This window comes from Numida meleagris, chromosome 11 (genome assembly GCF_002078875.1).
Source record: "Numida meleagris isolate 19003 breed g44 Domestic line chromosome 11, NumMel1.0, whole genome shotgun sequence".
Taxonomy (NCBI): domain Eukaryota; kingdom Metazoa; phylum Chordata; class Aves; order Galliformes; family Numididae; genus Numida; species Numida meleagris.
Window position 1 is genome coordinate 13,857,749 of NC_034419.1, and position 20,305 is coordinate 13,878,053.

General features: G+C 43.8%; 2 long non-coding RNA genes across 15 annotated transcripts in view; one reads left to right on the forward strand and one right to left on the reverse strand.

Moving 5' to 3' along the window:
* The window catches only part of LOC110404897, an 83,411-nt gene that overhangs the window by 5,398 nt on the left and 57,708 nt on the right, over positions 1-20,305 (reverse strand). For 12 of the 14 annotated variants that reach the window (XR_002442553.1, XR_002442550.1, XR_002442543.1 and 9 more), the window contains 3 exons: positions 10,052-10,178; positions 8,609-8,765; positions 5,949-6,981 (listed from right to left, as the gene is read on the reverse strand). This is a non-coding gene — a long non-coding RNA (uncharacterized LOC110404897). Of the gene's footprint in view, positions 1-5,948; positions 6,982-8,608; positions 8,766-10,051; positions 10,179-15,926; positions 16,047-20,305 lie in introns of all 14 variants that reach the window. The other 2 variants (XR_002442548.1, XR_002442541.1) reach the window with 2 other exon arrangements.
* Positions 22-6,025, forward strand: LOC110404899. The gene is made up of 3 exons (XR_002442554.1): positions 22-1,058; positions 2,313-2,766; positions 3,750-6,025. It is a non-coding gene; the product is annotated as an uncharacterized LOC110404899 (long non-coding RNA).

The window sequence follows — 20,305 nt, forward strand, 5'->3', positions numbered from 1 at the left end:
GAGGAGTACAGTTAGTTGCATCCAAATACAGGATGGCGATTTAGGAGAGCTGACTGGTTTGCCAGTTGCAGACGTGCAAGTAAACGGGGAGTGAACGCGCACCAGCGCTGTGAGATGAGGGATGTGGCTCCTGAGCCTGCAGAGGCTTTGCAGGGCCATGCTGTGATTTCCATCTCCCTCAGCACCGATGTTTCCTCTCTGCCTTGACCATGCTAGGTAGGGTAGTCTTATCTTTCTAGCAAATTCTCTGCTGACAACTTTCAGCTGCTTAACACAGTCTTTGCCTTTTGGCTGGATCCCAGAAGCGTTTAAACTTTTGGCAATGGAAGTAGAGATAGGTGCTATTTTATTTATTAATTTTAATAAGCAAAAGTACGAGCCAATATTTTTTCTCTGAAATGGTGGCTCATCCCAGCCTGTGTCCTCACTGCTGCTGCTCCTGTCTCAGGCATGGCAGGTGGCTAGATAAATTGATAATACACTGCACAATCTGGCATGGAGCTTTATCAATCAAAACAAGCCCTGATTTTTCGCTCAACAGGAAAGTTCAGTCACTCTCCTCTGGTGGAATCAGTCAACATATAATGCTTTCAGTCCGAGATAATGTTAGACTACAGATTTGGATCTGCTTTCTTGCTGCTCCAGGGCTATTTATGTCTTTGTGCCTCGAGGGCTTACTAATTAGCAGCCTTCTTCCACACCCTTTGATATCATTAACATAATCTCAGTGTAAGCGACTGCTCTCTGATGGTATCTCTAGGGGAGTGGAGAACAGCTGGAACTGTTCTAAATAGCAGAGCTGGAGCACTTCTCCCAGAGTGGTGGTTGAAAGACCACAATAATTTTACCTATGCAAGCAAAGCCAGCAAAGCACCCTGCCTTGCTCAGGGTGGCTGTAGCCAATGGGCTATCACAGAATCATTAAGGCTGGAAAGGCCATTAAGATCATCTAGTCTGATTATCAATCCTATGGCAGATGTAATCTCAAGATGAGGCCAGAACTGGGAGGTACTGAGGGGGTTAGTGTGGGTTTTTCTCGCCATTGCCAACATTATCAGGTAAGTGCCTTTCAATACAATTATTATTCTTCTCTTGCCCTCCCTCACCTGCTTGACCTGTCTTGTTGGTTCTTTCATAGCCAAAAGGCCCATGGTGTATTAGAGGCAAAGTAATAATAAAACCTGGAGGCGAAAATCAGGAATTTGAGACAGCATCTGAGAGCTCAGTGCTGGAATTACTCAGCATTTCCCACATTTTGCAGCCCTCTGGGTCCTGGATTCTCACTTGGGAGAGCTGGGGTATCTCCTTCAGAAGACAAATCTAACACTGCTGAAATCTCAGCTTCGGTAGTTTCTAATAACACAGTGGATAAGGTTTACTTAAACCATAATTGCATGCATTTTTTTTCCATATTACTCGCTCTGCTGCCCCACATTTGTTAATTTAAAAGCCTGTCATTTACTTAGCAGCTTGCCCTGCAAAGAACAAAACTGGCAATGGGAAAAAGTTTTCTCCATGTTACAAATGCACTTCAGACCAGAGCAACACTGCTGCCTTCCGATAACAGCTCCTCCTCAATAAATGAGTCCTTGTAGGAAAACATGCGGTTTCCAATAGCTGCTTTGATATCTGCCATTAATTCCCTGCTCTTGCTTGCGTGGTCTCTTAGCAACTTCCTGCCCTTTGCTCCTTTTTATTCTTGTTCCTGTTCAAGCACTTCCTTTTGTCGCCAGTCTCTTGCTCCCCTTTAGACCACTTTAGAGAAAGATAATAAAATCCTTGTGCAGATAGAAAGAACCAGCTACAAATGGCTGTGCGAGCGTATTTATGTTTATAGCACAGAGCAAGAGAACAGGCTGTCCTGGGTTCTGGTTTCCAACTGCAGCATAAATCCGTCAGCAAATATGTTACAACCCTGGAGAAGGGAGCAGAAACATAACAGCAGGCACTGCAGGACTCCAGCAGAGCCGTGACTTACAGGACTCCCTATCTCCTAACTCTCCAGAAGTGTGAAAGATGGAGGCTTTCACCCCAAGTTAAAAGAGCAGCCATCTTCTGCTCTCTCATCCTAAAGCAGTTGTTAATTCAGAAATGTTACCCCTCTTAGTCACTCAGGTAGAAGCATCCAATTAGTGAACATAGAGCTAACTTCCCTTCGCCAGGCTTTGTGCCCATTCTGTTTACTGCTCTACAACTCTGTCCCAGGATGATAATAAAATAGGGAAAACTGGCACAGGTGCCTTTGAAGGCCGAGGGAAAAGATGTGGCAATGCATTTTAATTTTTTATTTCCTTTAAATGTTTTGTATGCAGAGCAATGCTAAGTACAAACCCGATGACAATCTAAGAGCATCTCAGCGAGTCTGCCTCTTCCCTGTTCTGGTGGAAAGAGATGACAGCAACATGTGCAAGAAAGGCTGGCTGAACTGAAGCTGTAATGCAAGATCTCCACATCTTAATAGACTTTGAGATAAATGGCCTTTTCTTGTCTCCCATATGGTTTTGCTTTCCATGTAACGAGGGAATCATAACTCTGGCTGAAAGAAAGGAGCTGTCCGGAGACAGAGCTGCAAGTGGAGGGAAGAGGAGGTGAAAGGAAAGGAAAATCTGAAGGGGAAGAGAGACCACGTCTGGAGAAGTCATTGCACAGATGGGGAGTAACAAGACAAGAACGATGCAGGAACTACCAAGCAGCCGAGTAGAGGAGAGCCAGCAGTTTGGGTGAAGGGCAGTGACTCTGGCTGTGTCCCTGAAGTGCTCCGCTCAGGTGGGTTTGCACCAAACACCCTCACACTGAGGGGCAGAGAACAGTGGCTTCCCAGTCCCTGTTCTTACTCTACACTTTTCTATTTTCTCTGGTTTCCACTAAACTCCTGGTTTAGCCAAGATTTTAAATACTGGCTTTCCTAGAGCTAAGTAAATAAATCCTGAAGCACTCAGTGTGCTTCAGGCCAAGTGCTTGCTTAAGCACTTTGCTGGTTTGGGTTCTCAAAAGAGCAGTTGAGAGGATCTTATTGCCACCAATGGCACTGAGGGTTTTGCTGAGGATGTCACTGGGAGCGTGATCTTGCTGATGGTCCTGAAAGGAGGTGGAAGCAAAGCATGAGTGGACCATGCTCCAAGGTTGTGCTTATACCACTAACACCGCGTGCACTAAGTTGGGAGCTCCAAACACCGTCTTTCACCCTAGCAATATTTAATGCTTCAACATATTAGTTGTCGAGGTTAAAAAGATATAAAACATATTAAAAGCCAAAGCTAATGCACTCAATGAGAGGGCAGATCCATGCTTCAAGAAGTCTTCAGTTTTATAAACCAATTTAGCCCGGGTCTATTAAGAGCTTTTCCTGGTGACAGAGGGAGAACATTTTCTCTGCTATAATCATATCAGCCTGTATTTTGGGTTAATGGAGATGAATATTACTGCCAGATTTTGTTCTTTCCCTGCATGTAATCTAATGCCAGATGGTTCTGAAGGGGTATTAAATCTCCCATGTGCATGACCTCCCCGAGGTTTTTATCATTAGAACCTTAAAATAATTCAAGGAAAGCTTTCCCAAAGCCTGATCATAAACCTCCTAATGAGGCACTGAAGTCACAAAGAAAATCCTCTTGTTAATTCCTGTTTGGTGTTTTTCCCCCTTTATGACAAATAAGCAGGAATTCACAGCAACAGAGATGCTTTTAAACAGTTTCAGCGGAAAACACATAAAAATGAGCATTCAGGTTAACAGTTCATGTTCCCAGCAGGGTCTGGAGCTGCAGGAATGGATCAGCCATCTCCAGCCTCCAACACAGGGCCCAGCAATGCCACCATCCGTCACCATGAGGACAGCTTACCCTGTCAGCAAGGGGCTGCTTTATTTCCAGTGCAACATAACACCTGGTGTCAGAATGAATATGGCCCTGTGTCAGATGAGCAGCTGAACTCAGATCTCATCTATGCAATAGTACAAGGATGTATACGAACACCACCTTTACCCTAACTTTAGCTCAACAACAGCAGTTAAGTTCCTCAAGACTTTTCTAAGAATGTTCTGCTCCTCATCTGCACAGAGCGGATGGTACATTTTTAATGACTTTATGTTTGGTTTTCTATTTCATGTTTAGTGCATGACACCATGCCTTATTTCCGAGCTCAAGTAACAGCAAGACAGTACTGTTCAGAGCCTCACGGGCTTTCTGTACTTCTCATTAACAGGTCATCCAAAAACCAACATAAGTATTCCTGCAGTCAAATCACATGTTGTGAGAATAGGGAGAGATGAAATATAATCAGATTAAAAAAAAAAGTTCTTCCAGTTTTGGGGTATCCAAACTGGCCAGAAATCTTGTTTCTCAGAGACATATACGTTATACTTGTAAAGCCCCAATCTCATTAATACCTATTGCAGCTGGGAATACTCAATGCCTGCAAAAAGCAACCCTTTTTCAAAAATACAAAAGTAGGTAGCTTTCTTCAGGTAGCTGAAGAAACTGAATCCATCAGGATACCATTCAGGTGCATGGGACCACCCTGCCTTGCCCTGAAGCCCCAGATTCACCTCCCAACACAAACAAGTATTTGGTCATTACTTGATTTGTACTTGACTTTCTAGCTCAGGCTGGATGGGGCTCTGAGCACCTGATGGAGCTGTAGGTGTCACTGCTCATTGCAGGGCAGTTGGACTAGATGAGCTTTAAGTGTCCCTTCTAACTCAAGCATTTCTATGATTCCATCACTAAGGATCATCTCACTGGGCAGTATACAGTTCCCTAGACCAGAAATGTTCTTGCACACTTGTTATCACCCCCTCTATCCACATAGTGTGTGTGTGTGTAGACATCTGACACGTCTGCTGGCAGACACAGGCAATCTCTGGGAAGGTTAGAGCTGAACCAGGAGTGCTGAGCTCCATACAGGCTCTGGAGAAAACAACAACCTGGTAGACAGCAGCTCAGTTCATTAAACTTCTCAATGGGAATCTATCCCAAATACCTCAACTCAAACCTTACCCAACCATGACTTCTCCACCCTAATTCCATCCCTACCTCATATTCATTGACACCCAAGCGGACCTCCATCCATCTTTCCCACTTCCTTCCCTCTTTCAGGTTCCTTATCAGCCTCACTAGCAGCGCATTAGCTTCCAGCACCACCTCTGAGCCCTATGCCAACTCTGAGCCCATTTTGTATGGTCCCATCCACTCCTCATTCTCCCTCTGCCTTGCTCACACATCTCCATTGAGGGCAGCCTGATAGCAGCCTGCCCCATCTAAAGCATCATCCCACCTGGAGGGGGAACACCTTGATTTGGAGGGAAGACTCCTGGCAATGGCTGTAGGGCCAAAACCTTCCCCGAGGTTGGAAAAGGTCAGAGCAGGGAACAGAGCTCGGGCAAGGCCAGCAGCAGAATGGTGTTTGCCCCCCATCACTGCTCTGGGTCTCTCAGTGCCTCAGTGGGAGCAGCACAGGAAAGGCAAAACCGGGTACAGTAGAAATTGATGACAGCACACAGAGCTTCTCACCCTGCAGCCTGCGACATCCTGCCCTGTGTGCGGACTTTCACAGCTGCGTGCAAGTTATTCACTATCCCGTGCCAAAAATAAACGGTCGATGTCTTCTGTCTGCCGCCCTTCAAAATGAAGCGAAGAGCAGCGCTGCCACCAGCCCTGGCTGGGAAGGACCTGGTGGGCTGGGAGGACTGGGGCTCGGGCAGGGCCCTGAGCTGCTTGTCCCAAAGGACCGCGGGTATTTCTGGCACGGTGGGGCCAGCAGCACTCGAACACGGAGCGATTTTACTAAAAAAGGAACTTGTAGAGCACTGTGGGCCGGCGCTGTGGGCATCTCCGCTGCCACTGGGAGGAGGGACATGGAGGCAGCTGCCTGGCTGTGTCCCCCGCACTGCCCACAGCCTGGCACTCAGCAGCAAACTTCTGCATGGAAAATATTAGCGAATAATAACATACCCCTTTATAGCTGTACGTTTCCACGTTGCTGCTGTCCTTTTTTTTGTTGTTGTTGTTCTCTTTATTTTTTTTCCTTAATATGTGGGTTTATTTTATGTCACGGCACACTAGCAAGGACGGAGAGACTTTCAAATTGCAGTAATCTGAATTCTATAAATAACAAAGTGACAAAGGTCTGTGATGAAACATGGAGCGCACCGTATCCACAGAAATAAGTACTCTGTGTTCCTTAAGAGATCATTGAGATAACAGTGACATAACTGAGTACCTGGTTGTGTCCACTTAAATCAGCTAATATGCTCCCGGAGCAGAACCATCTACCTGAGGGAAAGAAGCAGCAGTAAAGCCCCTACCAGTAGGAGAAATTAACGCATTCCACTTTGACAAAGATTAATTATCATGAATCAGCCTAAAAATACGCTTGTCCCATGTGGGAGTACACGCTCTTCTATTCATCAAGTCGCTTTCAAATAATCATTAAACATCTTAAGACAGAAGACAATTTCGCTCACGCAAAATAAACACTGCTAAAAGCTGCACGATGAAGACCATCTTTTTTTTTTATTTTATTTTTAAAACATCTGCAGCATTTTGACCAAGAGTAGTTCCTACAAGTGAGACAGACAGAATGTCTGCTGGGAAAAATGTGCAGAGGACTCTGATCGTTGCAGTGCAATTTTTCTCAGTTGCCTATCAATGCTGATTGTTCCAAGTAATTTCTATTGAATTAGATTTACGTTTGGTAATAATTGTATCTTGTTAGAGATCACAGCTATCATCTCAGTGACATCTCAAAGGGAGATAGATCAGATTTAAAGGCCAAAAACCACTTTTGTGGTGCGTTGGGGAAAAGTGCATGAGTAGGATGATGGTTTCTTTGGTTTGGTGGGACAAGTTCTTGCAGAGATAAACTGGTTTATTAACAGAGGTCCTGGATCCCTTGCACTGCTGGTCTCATGCACTTGATTTTCCACGTGTCTCTGGGCAGTCCCTGGCAGACTCGTCCTGGTGGCAATGCTCTGGTAGAAGGTTCCTGGGTGAGGGAATGTGCACAAGCAAGAAGTTAGGCAAAATAAATGGGCTTAATCATTAATAATAATAATAATAATAATAATAACAACATTGAAGGACATCAGGAAGCAACTATAGGTAATTATTTTTTAACTAAGTTCATGCATACAGATAGTTTATCCCATGAAAAATTCCCCAAAACTTTTCTCCACATTCACAGCTCAACACTTCTGGTGGGAGAGGAATGAGAAACCCCTTCCCATCCTCTCTGCACAGGCAGATACCGCCCAGTACTTAACCAGCAGATCTGGCGGTGCTGCTGAGGCTGATTCCACAGATACCTTTATTTGGAAGAGTGAGAGATGGGCCTTTAGCTGCAGCATTTCCAGCAGTCCTCCTTTTCTTCAGCAGCACAATAATAATTTAAGGCTTAGCACTCATCCAACCCAAGCAGTGCTGAGAGGCAGCGCTTCCACTGACGCTTTTTCCATTACAAAATAACGTTCTACCCAAACATACTTTGTTTGACACCAATAAATCAGGGCAGCTCTTTTAATCAGATCTGAGACTGAACGAGGCTAAAGTTTTTTTTTCTAAGCTTATAAAATTTGGTGACTTTTCAAAGAAAACTCTTTTTGTTGTTGTTGAAGTGGCACAGCCCAGCACTCCCTGTTCCTGGCAGCAGCTCAGAAGGGCTCTGAGAAATGCATCTCCTGTGGCAGCTCTGACCCAAAGGAAATCAAGAAACCTTGCAAATCTCATGGGAGATGGATTTTTGTGGGTTTTCCAATTTAAACAGGTGGAGATAAGCTAAGATAAGTGTCTGAGAGAGATCTGCAACATATGGAAGGTTCATCTCTAACAGAATCGTCTCTATTTTTGTGGTCTTCTCCTTCTTTTGAGATATGCCTACAGACACTTGATTAATGGTGGAGAGAGTTATGTAAATTAATGAATGGGTAAAATAGATTTAGTAGAGAGGATCTTTCGTTCTTAGCTCCAGTGAATGCTTTCCAAAGGAGAGATTATTTTAATTGGCCAGCCAATGTCTCTGGATGGGTTTGAAATGACAGGGAGAAGATCTTCAAAAGCTCAGCAGTTCTGACATTTTTCCCAGGGAGCAAGGACAAAAGGAAACAACACATTTGTTCTGTTAGTTAGGTATTTTGAATATGCTGCTTCAGATCAGATCTCAAGCTCTTCTATCATATTCACTATGCCAAAAAGAGAGACAGACAGCTTTATTTGCAGAACAGCTTTCACAAGTTGTACCACAGTTTATTTTATGATTTCAATATCTTCTGTATTTCTTTTACTCCATTTCTTCATTACAAACTCAACATTACCAAGTGTTGCTAAGTAACATCTTTTAGGCATCTATAACTTTTCCTACATGACTGCACTATAACCGAACATTAGTACTTTGCAAGACAGTAACTACCAGCAATAATCCATGTCTTACTTTAAGGGAAACTATGGTACATTCTCATTACAGCTGTATATGCCTCCAAACTGCACCCACCACCAGGGTAATTCACGATTCACCTGGAGGTTGATGTCCTAGAAGGTCCAACACCAGAGGAGTGCACTTACCTGAAGACAGGGCTTAAGAAGACATAGATCAAGAAATATTTTAGCTTAACTCCTACCTGGAATGATTTGCTGGTGTTACCCATCATGGACACAGTGAAAATCGATGTCTCAGACAAGAGGTGATGGTGACACTGGGGTGATGTAAAGTGGGATGCTATGAGCTGGGTCTCAACACATATTGAGTTCAGAGGGAGTTTTCTGCCTGCAGAAAATCTGAGAAGTCAAACTTATAATTAATTACTGGGGAAAAAATACCATTTTTCATCCTTTTCATTCTGTGGTAAAAGAAATTAAAGGCCAAAAATTTACCTTTAATAATTTCAAAATGTGTTTTCTCATTAATCTCCATTTGGTGTAACCAGCCTTGCAGGAAGTTCTAAAGATGCAGTGGGACAGAAGTGCGTTTTGGAGACACTGGGTTTCAGAAACATAGTTCAGATGGTGCCAGATGACATCTACCTGTCCCAACCTTAATGATATTTTACAGTAAAGCTTATAATAAAGTGGAGACTCCATATGTGCATGAAAACCTGTGGGTTCATACATGCACACATACAGGCAGTACACGCATATGCGTGCTGCTGCATACATGTTCACACATGCACAAACTTATTTGACAGCAAAGGGAATGGAGTCTGTCAATAATTATACAAAATCTTAATGTCATGTGCAGTACTTCCTCTGTTTTCTTGGTTGAAGGTCTGCCACTGACATGTTTCGTTACATAATTCAGGTTTATTCCTTCTCAAGGAACTGATTGCTTTGCCATATTCAATAAAGTAATGAAACACTGAGTAAATCTTTCTAGTAGAATAACTGCACGATTCTAAACCAATGTTTTATCTTATCCTCACCACATACTCCAGTTTCTTTAAGTGCATCTTTGCAGCAACCAAACGAGCCATAAATTAGTCATGATGATATTACAGCTGAATTTAATTTAAAGTCTCTCAGCAAGTTGTTAAGGGTTTCTTGCCTAGGTCACTCCTAAGGAAATTTGAAAACTCTGGTATGATTTATGAATATTGCTATATTACTAGAGTAGAAAGGGCTATGGGGAATACAAGCACATAAACCTCTGTTTAATTCAGCTCCAATAAAAATTTCATTTCTTATAGCAAAATAAACACGTAAATCAATGTTTAATGATTCTGTTGTTTTATTATGTAACTTATTATTTGCCTTTAAACATCCAAGCCAAATAAAATCTGGGACCCTGCTCATTTCTGCTGAAACATAATTAGTTAACAATTAGATCTATTCTGCAGAGGTTGCTTCCTTCAATGGAAATCATAACACAAAATAAGAGAAGACAGCCCAAGAACCGAAGGCCTGGCTTCTCCTTTCCCCCATGTACAAACACATTAGCTCTGTTATTAGCCAATTCCTCAATGTAAACATCTTTTTTTTTTTTCCTGAAATTTACTCAGCTGTCAAGGGGATAATTACTTCCCTAAAATTACCATACATTCAGTATTCAAGTTCAGAGGTGCTTTTACCTTGAGACTTATACAAATTCTCTGGGCATACAACTTCTTTTGCCCCTCTCATCATGCAGCTTGTCCTTGTATTGGGGAAATAGTCCCATTGGTATTAATCTCCTTCAGGAACTGGGATAGCAGCTGGCTGCAGATGACAACAGGAGAGAGAGCGTTAACTTCTGGATATAGGACTTGAAGCGTTAGCCATTTTTGTCAGACTTCAAGAGATACCTAATGATAATTCCTTCTGAAAGAAGCCAAAGTCACGAAACAGCTCATCACACATCTAGACTCATATTGATCGCCTGCTGACGTTCTAGATCTCTTTTAAGGAACTGAGGACTGTGGAAACAAGTAGTAATGTGAGGATGTTTTTCATCACCTGACCATTGCCATCCATAAGCACAAGGATCTGCTGCCTTTTGCAGTACCATGCCATGGCAGTGTCCCTTGCCCTGGTGAGTATGTAACTTCCCAAGCTAGCGTCATTTCTAACTTATCGTAGGGACATGCACCTTAGTTTCTCTGAAATATTGCACCCAATCCTTGGTCACTGGGATGCAATAATTGCCCAGGATAAACCAGGTTTTCTTTTGGTAATGTTGCTTGACCTCAGATGAGCCACTTAATCTCTGCTTCTCTCCCTATTTAGCTGCCTATTTAATTTGGATAATGTTGGCACAACTAACCTGCTGAAGAAGGTGACAGTCTACACAAATAGCTGATGTAAGATTAATATTTCTCAAGTATTGAACTGCTGAAAAATGCTGTCAGTCCAAAGTGCACACTGCTGTAATTACAGTATACAATAGAAATTGGGCAGCTAGGCAAATCTCCTTGTGCCAGCCTTTTTCTCTCCTACTCAACTTTGCATGTACATATTCAGTGGAAAAGAGATTTGAAAATTAAAGTGCCCTTGAAACTAGACCAGAAATTTTCAGACCGTGGGCTGGAGAATGTCTATTAACAACGGCTATCAACATCAACCTGGGCTGTTTGTTCCAGCTGGCTCTGTCTGATTCCATTGCTTTCTGTGCCAAAATCTTCTATTCTTATTGCTAAAAGAAGAAGAGAACATTTGGAGAAAAGGATCATGGTAGGTAGGGGTCACCCCATCTTTCCCAGGACCCTACACTGCAACCTGCTTGTCAGTGAATTCAGATGTCGTTATTCCATTTGGCTGGAAATTCCCAGCAAAAGAGTGCCTATCCCATATTTTTTCCATCCTCAGAATAATAATCTAATTTTCTGAGGTTAGCATTACGTGCCTCAGCTGAGAGCCTTGTACAAACCTTAACGCAGTATATTTTGGTTTAGAGCGAGAAGAGTAAGGTATTCAGTAGTCCAAAAGAAAAATGCTTTTTCTTTTAATCTATAAAGTTATCAGAAAGGCCTGAAGCTTTAGTGTGAACAAGATTGCCTGGTTGCCCGGTACATTTTGGGCACCACCAGGAGCAAGAGCAACCTTTGTACCTTTCAGTCACAGCCAGTTTGAGGCATTTTGGAAAAACAGTCTACTTTGCCCCCACTTTGGGCACAAGCGGAGCACTGGGCAAAGGAGGTTTTTTCATTTCCTCAGTGCCACGTTTCCATAGGGAATTCCTAGGGTTTCTCAGCATCCACCTAAGCACACCTAAGTCACAGTGCAGCTGTACCACGTTACACCAACCAAGTAACTGTCCCACTGCCCACCAGGTCTGTACATCTTCAAGTAGAATAAAGAATAGAACAATTTGATTGCGTGCTATTTTCTTATGAAGATGAAAAAACTTGGGCTATTCACTTCTGGTAAAATGGCCAAGAAAAGAAAAAGCAAACAAAACAATAGCCTGGAGATAAAAAGCCTCAAAGTCCCAGAAAATGTCAGCTCCAAGAAATGTGGTGGGTGTAAAAACCACAAATTAAGCTTTACATTCATATACAGCATCAACGCTTGTTCCAAACAATGCTCAATGGTGAGAGCTGGGAACCCCGTGAGTGCTGCCTCCCACTGCAGACATGCCTCCCATTCCTTGCTCTGCGTGTCCCACGGCTGCTCCTTCCCACAGATCCTTCCCATGGACAGCCCCGCACAGCCACCATCTGTTCTGCACTGCGCCTGGAGGAGTTCTGCTTCCTCCTTGCAGCACCCTTTCCAGCAGGATGGAAGCAGACCTTGCTCCAATAGCTGGGGTAATACCTCATGGCACTGTGCAGACAGGGGCCAGAACTGGTCATTGGATACAGATCTACCATTCGCTCTCCATGAATTTTTGGGGAGCTGTGGAATTTGTGGACCTGCTGTGGATCTGAGTACTCAAGGTGACTCATACCTTTAGCCCAGAGTACACAACATTCATCCAGCAGAAAAATTGAGACAATAATTAATCCTCATTTCCCATAATAAGTCAGGAGAGGAGGGAAAAAGTCAGCTATGTTATTAATATTTGCAAAAGATTATTCATTAAAAACACTAAAAATGCTCCATTTCTGAACTAAAAAATAAATCACACCATAATTCTTTTTTCCAGCAGAATCTTCTCCAAAATTTGACCAGCATTGTTTTCTGTTTGTCTGTTTGTTTGCTGAGCAAATACTTGTTGACATACGTAAGGAACAAATACACAAAATCTGTACAGCATGAAGATCCTCAGCTCTGCAAGGCCTCAGTAACTGCTAAAGATATTATGGAAGCTATAGTGCAAATTTTCAGTGGAAAAAAGTACTTTTGAACAGGCTGTGTTTTATTACATACCGCCAAAGCATCAGAAACCATTTTAAATGAATCTTTATAAATATTTGTTTTAATGCAATTGGCATAAAATCTCACTGAACCAGTGAGTGGAAAAGAATATTCTTATGTAAAACTACATTTTCTCTGACCTATACAGTTTCTGGAAGTTAATCTAGATGCTGTTACATCATGCAGAGAAGGTAAATACACAGTATGACTTAAAATCTTCAATCAAACTCGCTTGTGCTGCAGTATTTGTGAAAAATAAATGCTTGCCCACCCTCAAGATATTCCCAGAGAGTTTGCATGGTAGGTGTGCTCAAATTTTTTGAGCATGAAGGAGCCACTGAATTGCTGGCAAAGTGAGCTAACGTTGAACTAACATGAACTTCATGCAAATTTTTGAGATTGGCAGAACTGCTCGTTGGGGTGAACTTGTAGTAACAGGCTTGTCAGAGAGCTGACTGTCTGGCAGGCTGCATGCTGCAGCTGGAGCTGCCTTGGCTTGATTCTGACCTGAAGCTGGGACAAGACTATACAGTCCGATTATAATCTTTGAGCTGGAGAGGAAATGGAGCAACCCAATAGCCCCAGAGCAGCTGAATGTCAGGGCAATCCCAGAGCAAAGTCAAATTTAAAGAGAAGCTCCAAAGTGAAAAGTTTATTGAGACCCAGACTGGGTCAAAGCCCATTTCATCTGTGCTGAGGAAGCTGTGGACTCAGGAGAGATGACTGTCTGGGATGCCTATAGCTGGAAAGGCATCTCTGCCTTGAGACAAGAAGAGCCATGGAGCCACACACGTGGAGCTCAGCTCCATCCACCACAGCAGCGAGGCAAGATTTCCAAAGAGAAATGACACCTTAAATACAACTCAGTAAAAAAATGAAACAAAAGCCCAAATGGATAAGGGGGGATGGCTTTAAATTAAAGGAAGGGAGATTTAGGCTAGATGTTAGGAAGAAATTCTGTACTGAGAGGGCAGTGAGGCAGTAGCACAGCTGCCCAGAGCTGTGGGTGCCCCATCCCTGGAGGTGCTCAAGGCCACGAGTGGGACCCTGGGCAGCCTGAGCTGGTGGGAGGCAGCCAGGCCACGGCATGGGGTTGGAACTGGGTGATCTCCAAGGTCCTTTCCAACCCAAGCCATTCCATGAGTCTCTATGGACAACCTTCACCAGCGGTTGTTGTTCCCTTCCCAGCTCACTGCCAGGAAGGCTTCCCTGACATTTTGCCAAATGACATACAACAAATGGCCGACAGAGCAAACAGCAAGACCAGGCCAGAAGGAAAAGAGGAAACGTCTAAAAGGAGGAAAGGGACAAATGAGTCTTCAGAGAATATGAACTGCAGAGAATGCACTGATTTTGTGTCTGGTACATTTTGCTTCATTTCCAGTAATTCACGCCCTGTAAGATTTCTAGAAACAAACAGATCAAACATTTACAAAAAAAAACTCAACCCAAAAAAACACTAGCTCAGCCACTGCAGCCAATGAAAAAGATCCAAGATGAGCAGGGAGAAAAATACAAGATTTCTGACAGTTTTGACAATCAAAACTGGTTGTCATTGGGCCAACAACATAGAATTTTTCCACTTCTCATTTCAGATGAAAGAAGTAAACAGGATCATTTATTCTGCCCATGAACTCTGTCAATAGGATTCCTCCCACCCTTGCTGCTTTGCACTGGATGGTCTGCAGACCTCAACTAGCATTTTTGGGCTGAGGTCTGTGTTTCCTTTTTGGAGCTGACCAGTGTTTAGTGCATGGCTGGAACCAACAAAGCCTCCAGAGACAAAGTCAACCAATGCTGTGAAGGCAGCGAACCTTCCAATGTCACCACAACATACCCCAGTGAGTCGGTACCATCACCAGTGCAGGGTGCTTTAATACAGATCACATGTGTATTGCTGGCAGAAATCGCACCATCTGGGTGTGGTACTGCAGAGAACTTTGGAGGAGATCTGAAACAGGTAATGCGGTGGGAATAAGGTGGAAAAAGACAAAAAGAAAATGACAAAAAGGAAATTTTTTTTTTATAAGTGTAAAATCTGTACATAAACATAAAAATATAAAAATAGTTATATATAAATAAAAAGGAAATTTTAAATATGGAAATAAATAAAAATATAAATAAAAAAGGTGCTGGAACAGGAACAGGCAACAGAGAGGCTGTAGATGCTCCGTCCCTGGAGGTGCTCAAGACCAGGTTGGATGGGGCCCTGGGCAACCTGGTCTAGTGCCAGATGTGGAGGTTGGTGGCCCTGCCTGTGGGAGGGAGATAGAACTTGATGATCCTTGGGGTGCCTTCCAACCCAAGCCATTCTATGATTCTATGATAAATGACAATAACAAAATAATGCTCATTCATAGCATCATTATGATCAAGCAGTATCTAGTTATGGGCAGAATCTTCCCAGGACCACTTTCCACATCTGTGTTTTCCATTAAGACAGGGTAAGTGTCTCTGGAGCATACGCTGTTCATGTCTCTCTACCCAGTGACTGTGAAAAATCAAAACTGCGTCTGTTACACAAATATTGGGAAATAACTCTCTAGATAAGCTGTGCATGTATTTGCAAGTAAAATATGCAGCCATACCAGTCTGTGCACACAAAGCACACAATTTGTACGTGCAAATAGGAGCTCCAGGCAGGTTAATGCTTTACAGGAGACCAAACTCTCAACCAGCAGCACAAATCCACAGGAACTGTCACTACAGCCACATCACCAAATGACGACAGAACAACTACCCGCAATAGCCATGTCTTCATTTCTGTTTGAGCCTTTTGCATGATCCTCCCTCGCTTCCCTTATCCATGATTATAGCTCAGATAAGAACTCTCTTATCTTCACCATCTAATATCTGTACAGACTTACAGGCATGGTTCAGACCGAGAACATTTGGCTACTAGATAGAAAATTGCATTTGACTTCTGGTTTTCCTTTTCTCCTCCGGTTTTGTTTTCTCTTAAGGTTAAAAACATTTCCATTAAAGAAATTATTCCCTTTCTCTGGGAGGCTGAACCAAAAGCCACTACAATCTCTGACAGTCCTTTCATTAGAGTGCAGGGGCTTTACATTAGACTTTCAATTAGCAGTAGTGAATGTAGAAGTATAAAGAAGTAAAAAGATAAAGGAGAGGGAGGCAGGAGGTGCAAAAGTTCTACGAACGCTTACAAACCTCTAGGGTTTCATTTGGCTTTATGTTGAGTTTAGGTCAAAGGTTTGGGACTGCTTTTATTCTCCTCATCCTCCATTTGCTCTGATCTTCTTTTCCAGAGAGGGAATCCTGACAGATGCACTGTGAAGAGGGAAGAATTGATCTGATAAAGCTGGACTCAGAGCTGAGTGATGGAGCAACCGCTTTGCATTGCCCTGAGCTGGGAGCATGAGCTGAGGTTGCTGATGGAAAACAGTTCACTTGGGGACAGTATTTGACAAAGCCTCACCCAGGGGGATAGACATTTTGTCCTCCAGAAGTGGAGGGAACCAGGGTGACCCCGCTACTGTCCCACCAGCCTTGGCTTCATAGTGGTAAGAGGGGCAAGGCAGCGAGAAATGGATTTTGGCATTCAAGACAAAGAGAAATGAATGATACGAGTCTGTAAGGAGAGATTCTATCTTCAGGTTAACTTGAATTTTCAGCTGATACACTGTGAAAATCAGAGCAGAACGTAGCATGTCTTCTAGCTAACTTCAAAGTAAATACACATGGATAACAATTGCTGCACTTAACCGAATTAAGCTAATCTGTCAGATAATTTGAGAAAAGAAAACAGCAGGAACTTGGGAGGAGAGAAGGATGTCCCCAGACCATCGCCTGGGGGCACAGTGAGAGAAGCAGGCACCTTTCAGAGCACTTTTAAACTATCAGTACTATCTAGTAGTCCATCTTCACAAAAAATTCTATTATTTTGGAGGATGATCCTTTTCAGACACCTGGGTTAAACCCTTCATTTGCTTGCACAAGTGTGGTGAAGCCCTGCTTGGAGCAGAAGGACCAGATGCTGCTCTCACACACACATGCAAGTAGCTCCATTGTAACTAACCAGTAAAATGAGATAATTTAAAAACAAGCCTTCCTTTGTCCCGTACAAATAATATTTTCATTATTCATGTTCAAGTGGCTAAGCAGCAAAAATGAGGCTTTCTTCTTAATAAAAAGCTTACGCTTTTAAAGCAAACACCACCAAAACTTGGGCTGCTGGAATTCTGCTCACTGGGAAGGGCACAGCAGAACTGATGGGGAGTTTTGCATGGTGACACCTCCACAAATCTCTTAGGAAAAATTAAAAGCATTTAAGCCAACACATTCAATTTGTTCCCATTCATACCTAGGATGGTGTTTCCCTAGGGGTGAGCCTGTTGGTGCCGCATTTTCCCACCTCGATGTGCTGAATCCCAGGAGGTTTGCCTCCAGTGGGGTGCTGGGCTGCTCCTTGCACCCACTCTGTAAGCAAACAGCTAATTGCAGCAAACCATAAGACACTTGAAGCCCCATTTTCACATCCCAAGTGAGATCTTTTTGCATTAGAGATGATCAGGGAAAGAGGTCTCACCCTTCCTTTGGCTGAGAATCACAATTCGTATGCATCCTATGGACATAGCTGTTTAGTGTACTCAGGAAAGTCCCCAGTATGTCCTTAACGCAGTTCCTGAGCCTTTTTACCTACAAAAATGTGCATGCTGCCACTGCTATTGATGCCACTTGAGCTCTGATTTGTGGGAAAAAAAAAAGAACAACAACTTTTTTTTTTTTTCTTTTCAATTAAATAAGTACCTACCTGCACATATTCTCACACTTCTCCAGAGGTTTGGGACAGTTGCATGTAAATGGCTGCTGCTGAAACACGAGCACTCTGTGCTGGTGCAGGAATTCAGAGCCAGCTTTCCGGGATTAGATGTCCCTGGCTAACCTCAGCTGTTAGGAATTACTTTGGAGCTTGGCCCTAGCAGGTGAGGGGGAACCACCAAGAAGAGAACAAAAGGGTTTCTCTCCCTTTTGCCCCTGCCTCCTCCCTTCCAGGCCTTGGGCAAATGTGGTTTTAATTCAGAAATACAAATGTCACCTCCAAAGTCACTCTGGGGAGGAAGGGGAGCAAGGAGAGCTAAAGAAAATTCATTTGAATTGTAATTTATCAAGCTTTTTTTCCTGTGAAATTGAACTGGAGATCCTTAACATCTGCAGCAATGAGCAATGGGGAAAGCTGGAGCTGGGCTGCAATGCACTGGCAATGCAGAGAACTTTTCTCCTATCCAAAACACCCTCTAATTCTTGGTTTTATTCAAGGCCAGCCCTTTTCAAATGTAAACAAACTTGTCATCCTGTGTATCACAGGGAAAGTAGCACTACCTTAAGTGCTGCTTTTGGAACACTTGGAGCTACAGGTGGCACCGAAAGCTGCTCGGGAGAGTAAAGCGGTGAAGAGCCACATTTTTTTCCTACGTTATCCCCCACCTTGCGCTTTCAGAGGTCCCCAGGCTGGGAGCTATTTTTGTTTCCTGCAGGTTAGGACAGCCACAAAGCCGGGGCTGCGTACGTGCTGCAGCTCTGACAGCAGGCGTGAATAATAGAAATGGGCTCTAAGCATAAGAAGCCACTCGGAGCGCTCACTGTACTTTCCTAATGGATATGACATTGACATAATACACCCCGGGGCGTTTTGGATCAGGCAGCGTTTTCCTGTTCCACGTGCTGGTTTTATGAACAGCCATCAGGTTGTGGAACACATGTCGCAGCGTGGGTGGCAGGCGGCTCTCCATCCCGTGTGCAGGGCGCGGAGCTACAGCAAAAGTGCCACTCCACCTGAAATCCTCTTGGCATTAGGGAAGAGGGGCTCTGACTCGAGGGCAGGACTTGTGGTGGGTGCTGCTGGGATACTGCTACAGGGTGGTGGGTGTTGGGAACGTGCTAAATGACCACACCTAGAAACACGGAAGCTCAACCAAATATACCCCAATGGGGCTGACCTGCGAGTTGAATTTGCTCCTCATCGCTATGAAATTATTTCCCAAGCACACAGGCTGAGCTGGAGCACTACAGTTCAGCAAAGACCAGCCCAAACCCCTCTTTCTTCCCCAGGCTGCAAGGCAGCGTCCCCCCAGTCAGACATGGAGCTGCAGTGGTGAATCACCAGCATGGACAAACATCTCCCCTTCCACACCCCTGCTGCTCAGAAGGAGACATCCATTTCTGCATGGGCAGGAAGCAGGTCTAATCCCTTTGTGATTTCCTCCTCTAACCCCTTCTCCCTGACACTCCATTCCAGCTTTCATCCTCCTATCTGGACTATTTAGTCTAGAGCAGGGGAGGCAGAGAGGAGTCATGATAACAGCCCTCAGTTATGTAAAATCTTCTGCAAAGAGATAGACAATAAACTGCCATCCACGGGGAAAGCACAAAACGTAATGGGCTTAAATGCAGCAAGGGACACTTAAAAATGATCTAGGAAATCTTCCTTGTTACAAGGACCATTGGAGATCACCTGGGAGGCTGGGGGCTCACCACTGCTGGCAGGGTTAGGGAAACACATTAAACAAACAACTGTCAAGAACTGTTTGCATAGGGTCAGACAAGATGACATCCTTGGGTCTCTTGCAGCCCTGTTTTCTTCCATGCTGTGGTGATAACAGTCCCAGCCTTGTTCTTTGTTGGCCACAACAGAGCCAAGGAGACATCCATGATGGAGGGATGAGCGAGTGCCCCACCGTGGCAGGCATCAGGCTTCCTTCCCCTCATTGTCTCCTGATCCTCTTTGTGTTTTTCAGTATAGGAAAGCACTGATGCACATGGTTCAAGGAACTCCAAAACCAGAAGATCTGATGAGGTCTCCAGACATCACAGAGCAAGCACAGCTGCTGGGTCCTGCAGGACTCAGAAGATTCCTCTGCCCACTCCTAAATCATTTTGTTGTCTCTTAGATGGCCAGCAAAAGAAACTCAAGCATCCTAAGAGGTGTGCAGACACAAATGTGCACTTCTGAAGAAGTCATACTTCACCAGCCTCCCCTGAGGCATGGGGACATCCCTGCAAGTGATACTGTTGAGCAGAGTTGCTTTGCTGAGTGCAAGACAACCAGACAGCTTGGACTGAGGTTGAGTTTGCTGCCGGTGAAGCTCGGTCTTATGCAGCCCTTCCAAGAAGCAGCGTCTTCCGAGACGCTCCACTCCAAAAGGCACTTCTTGCCAAATCCTGCTAAAAACGGTGCTGATCATATGTTTACTTGAGGATATCCTTAAGTACTTTGCTGGACTGGGGCCTTATCCAGCTACATTTCAGATTCTTGGAGATCAGTAGGGATTGATTAAACTCTCTGCACGACCTGGGGGCTGGACATCTGTGTGTGTCAAAATATTTTCCTGAAGACATTTTTTCCCTATGTTTCTGCTACCCAAGTCAGAAGAGATGGTCAGAATCAGAAAACAGTCATTGACTTCTGATCAGCAACAAGATGCAAGTGAGCCTCAACAGATGTAACTCATATCATTACTGCTGATGAAGTTAGTAACCTTTAGCAAGGAGACATGGATCAATAGCTATTTGAGAAGATGCAGCTGCAG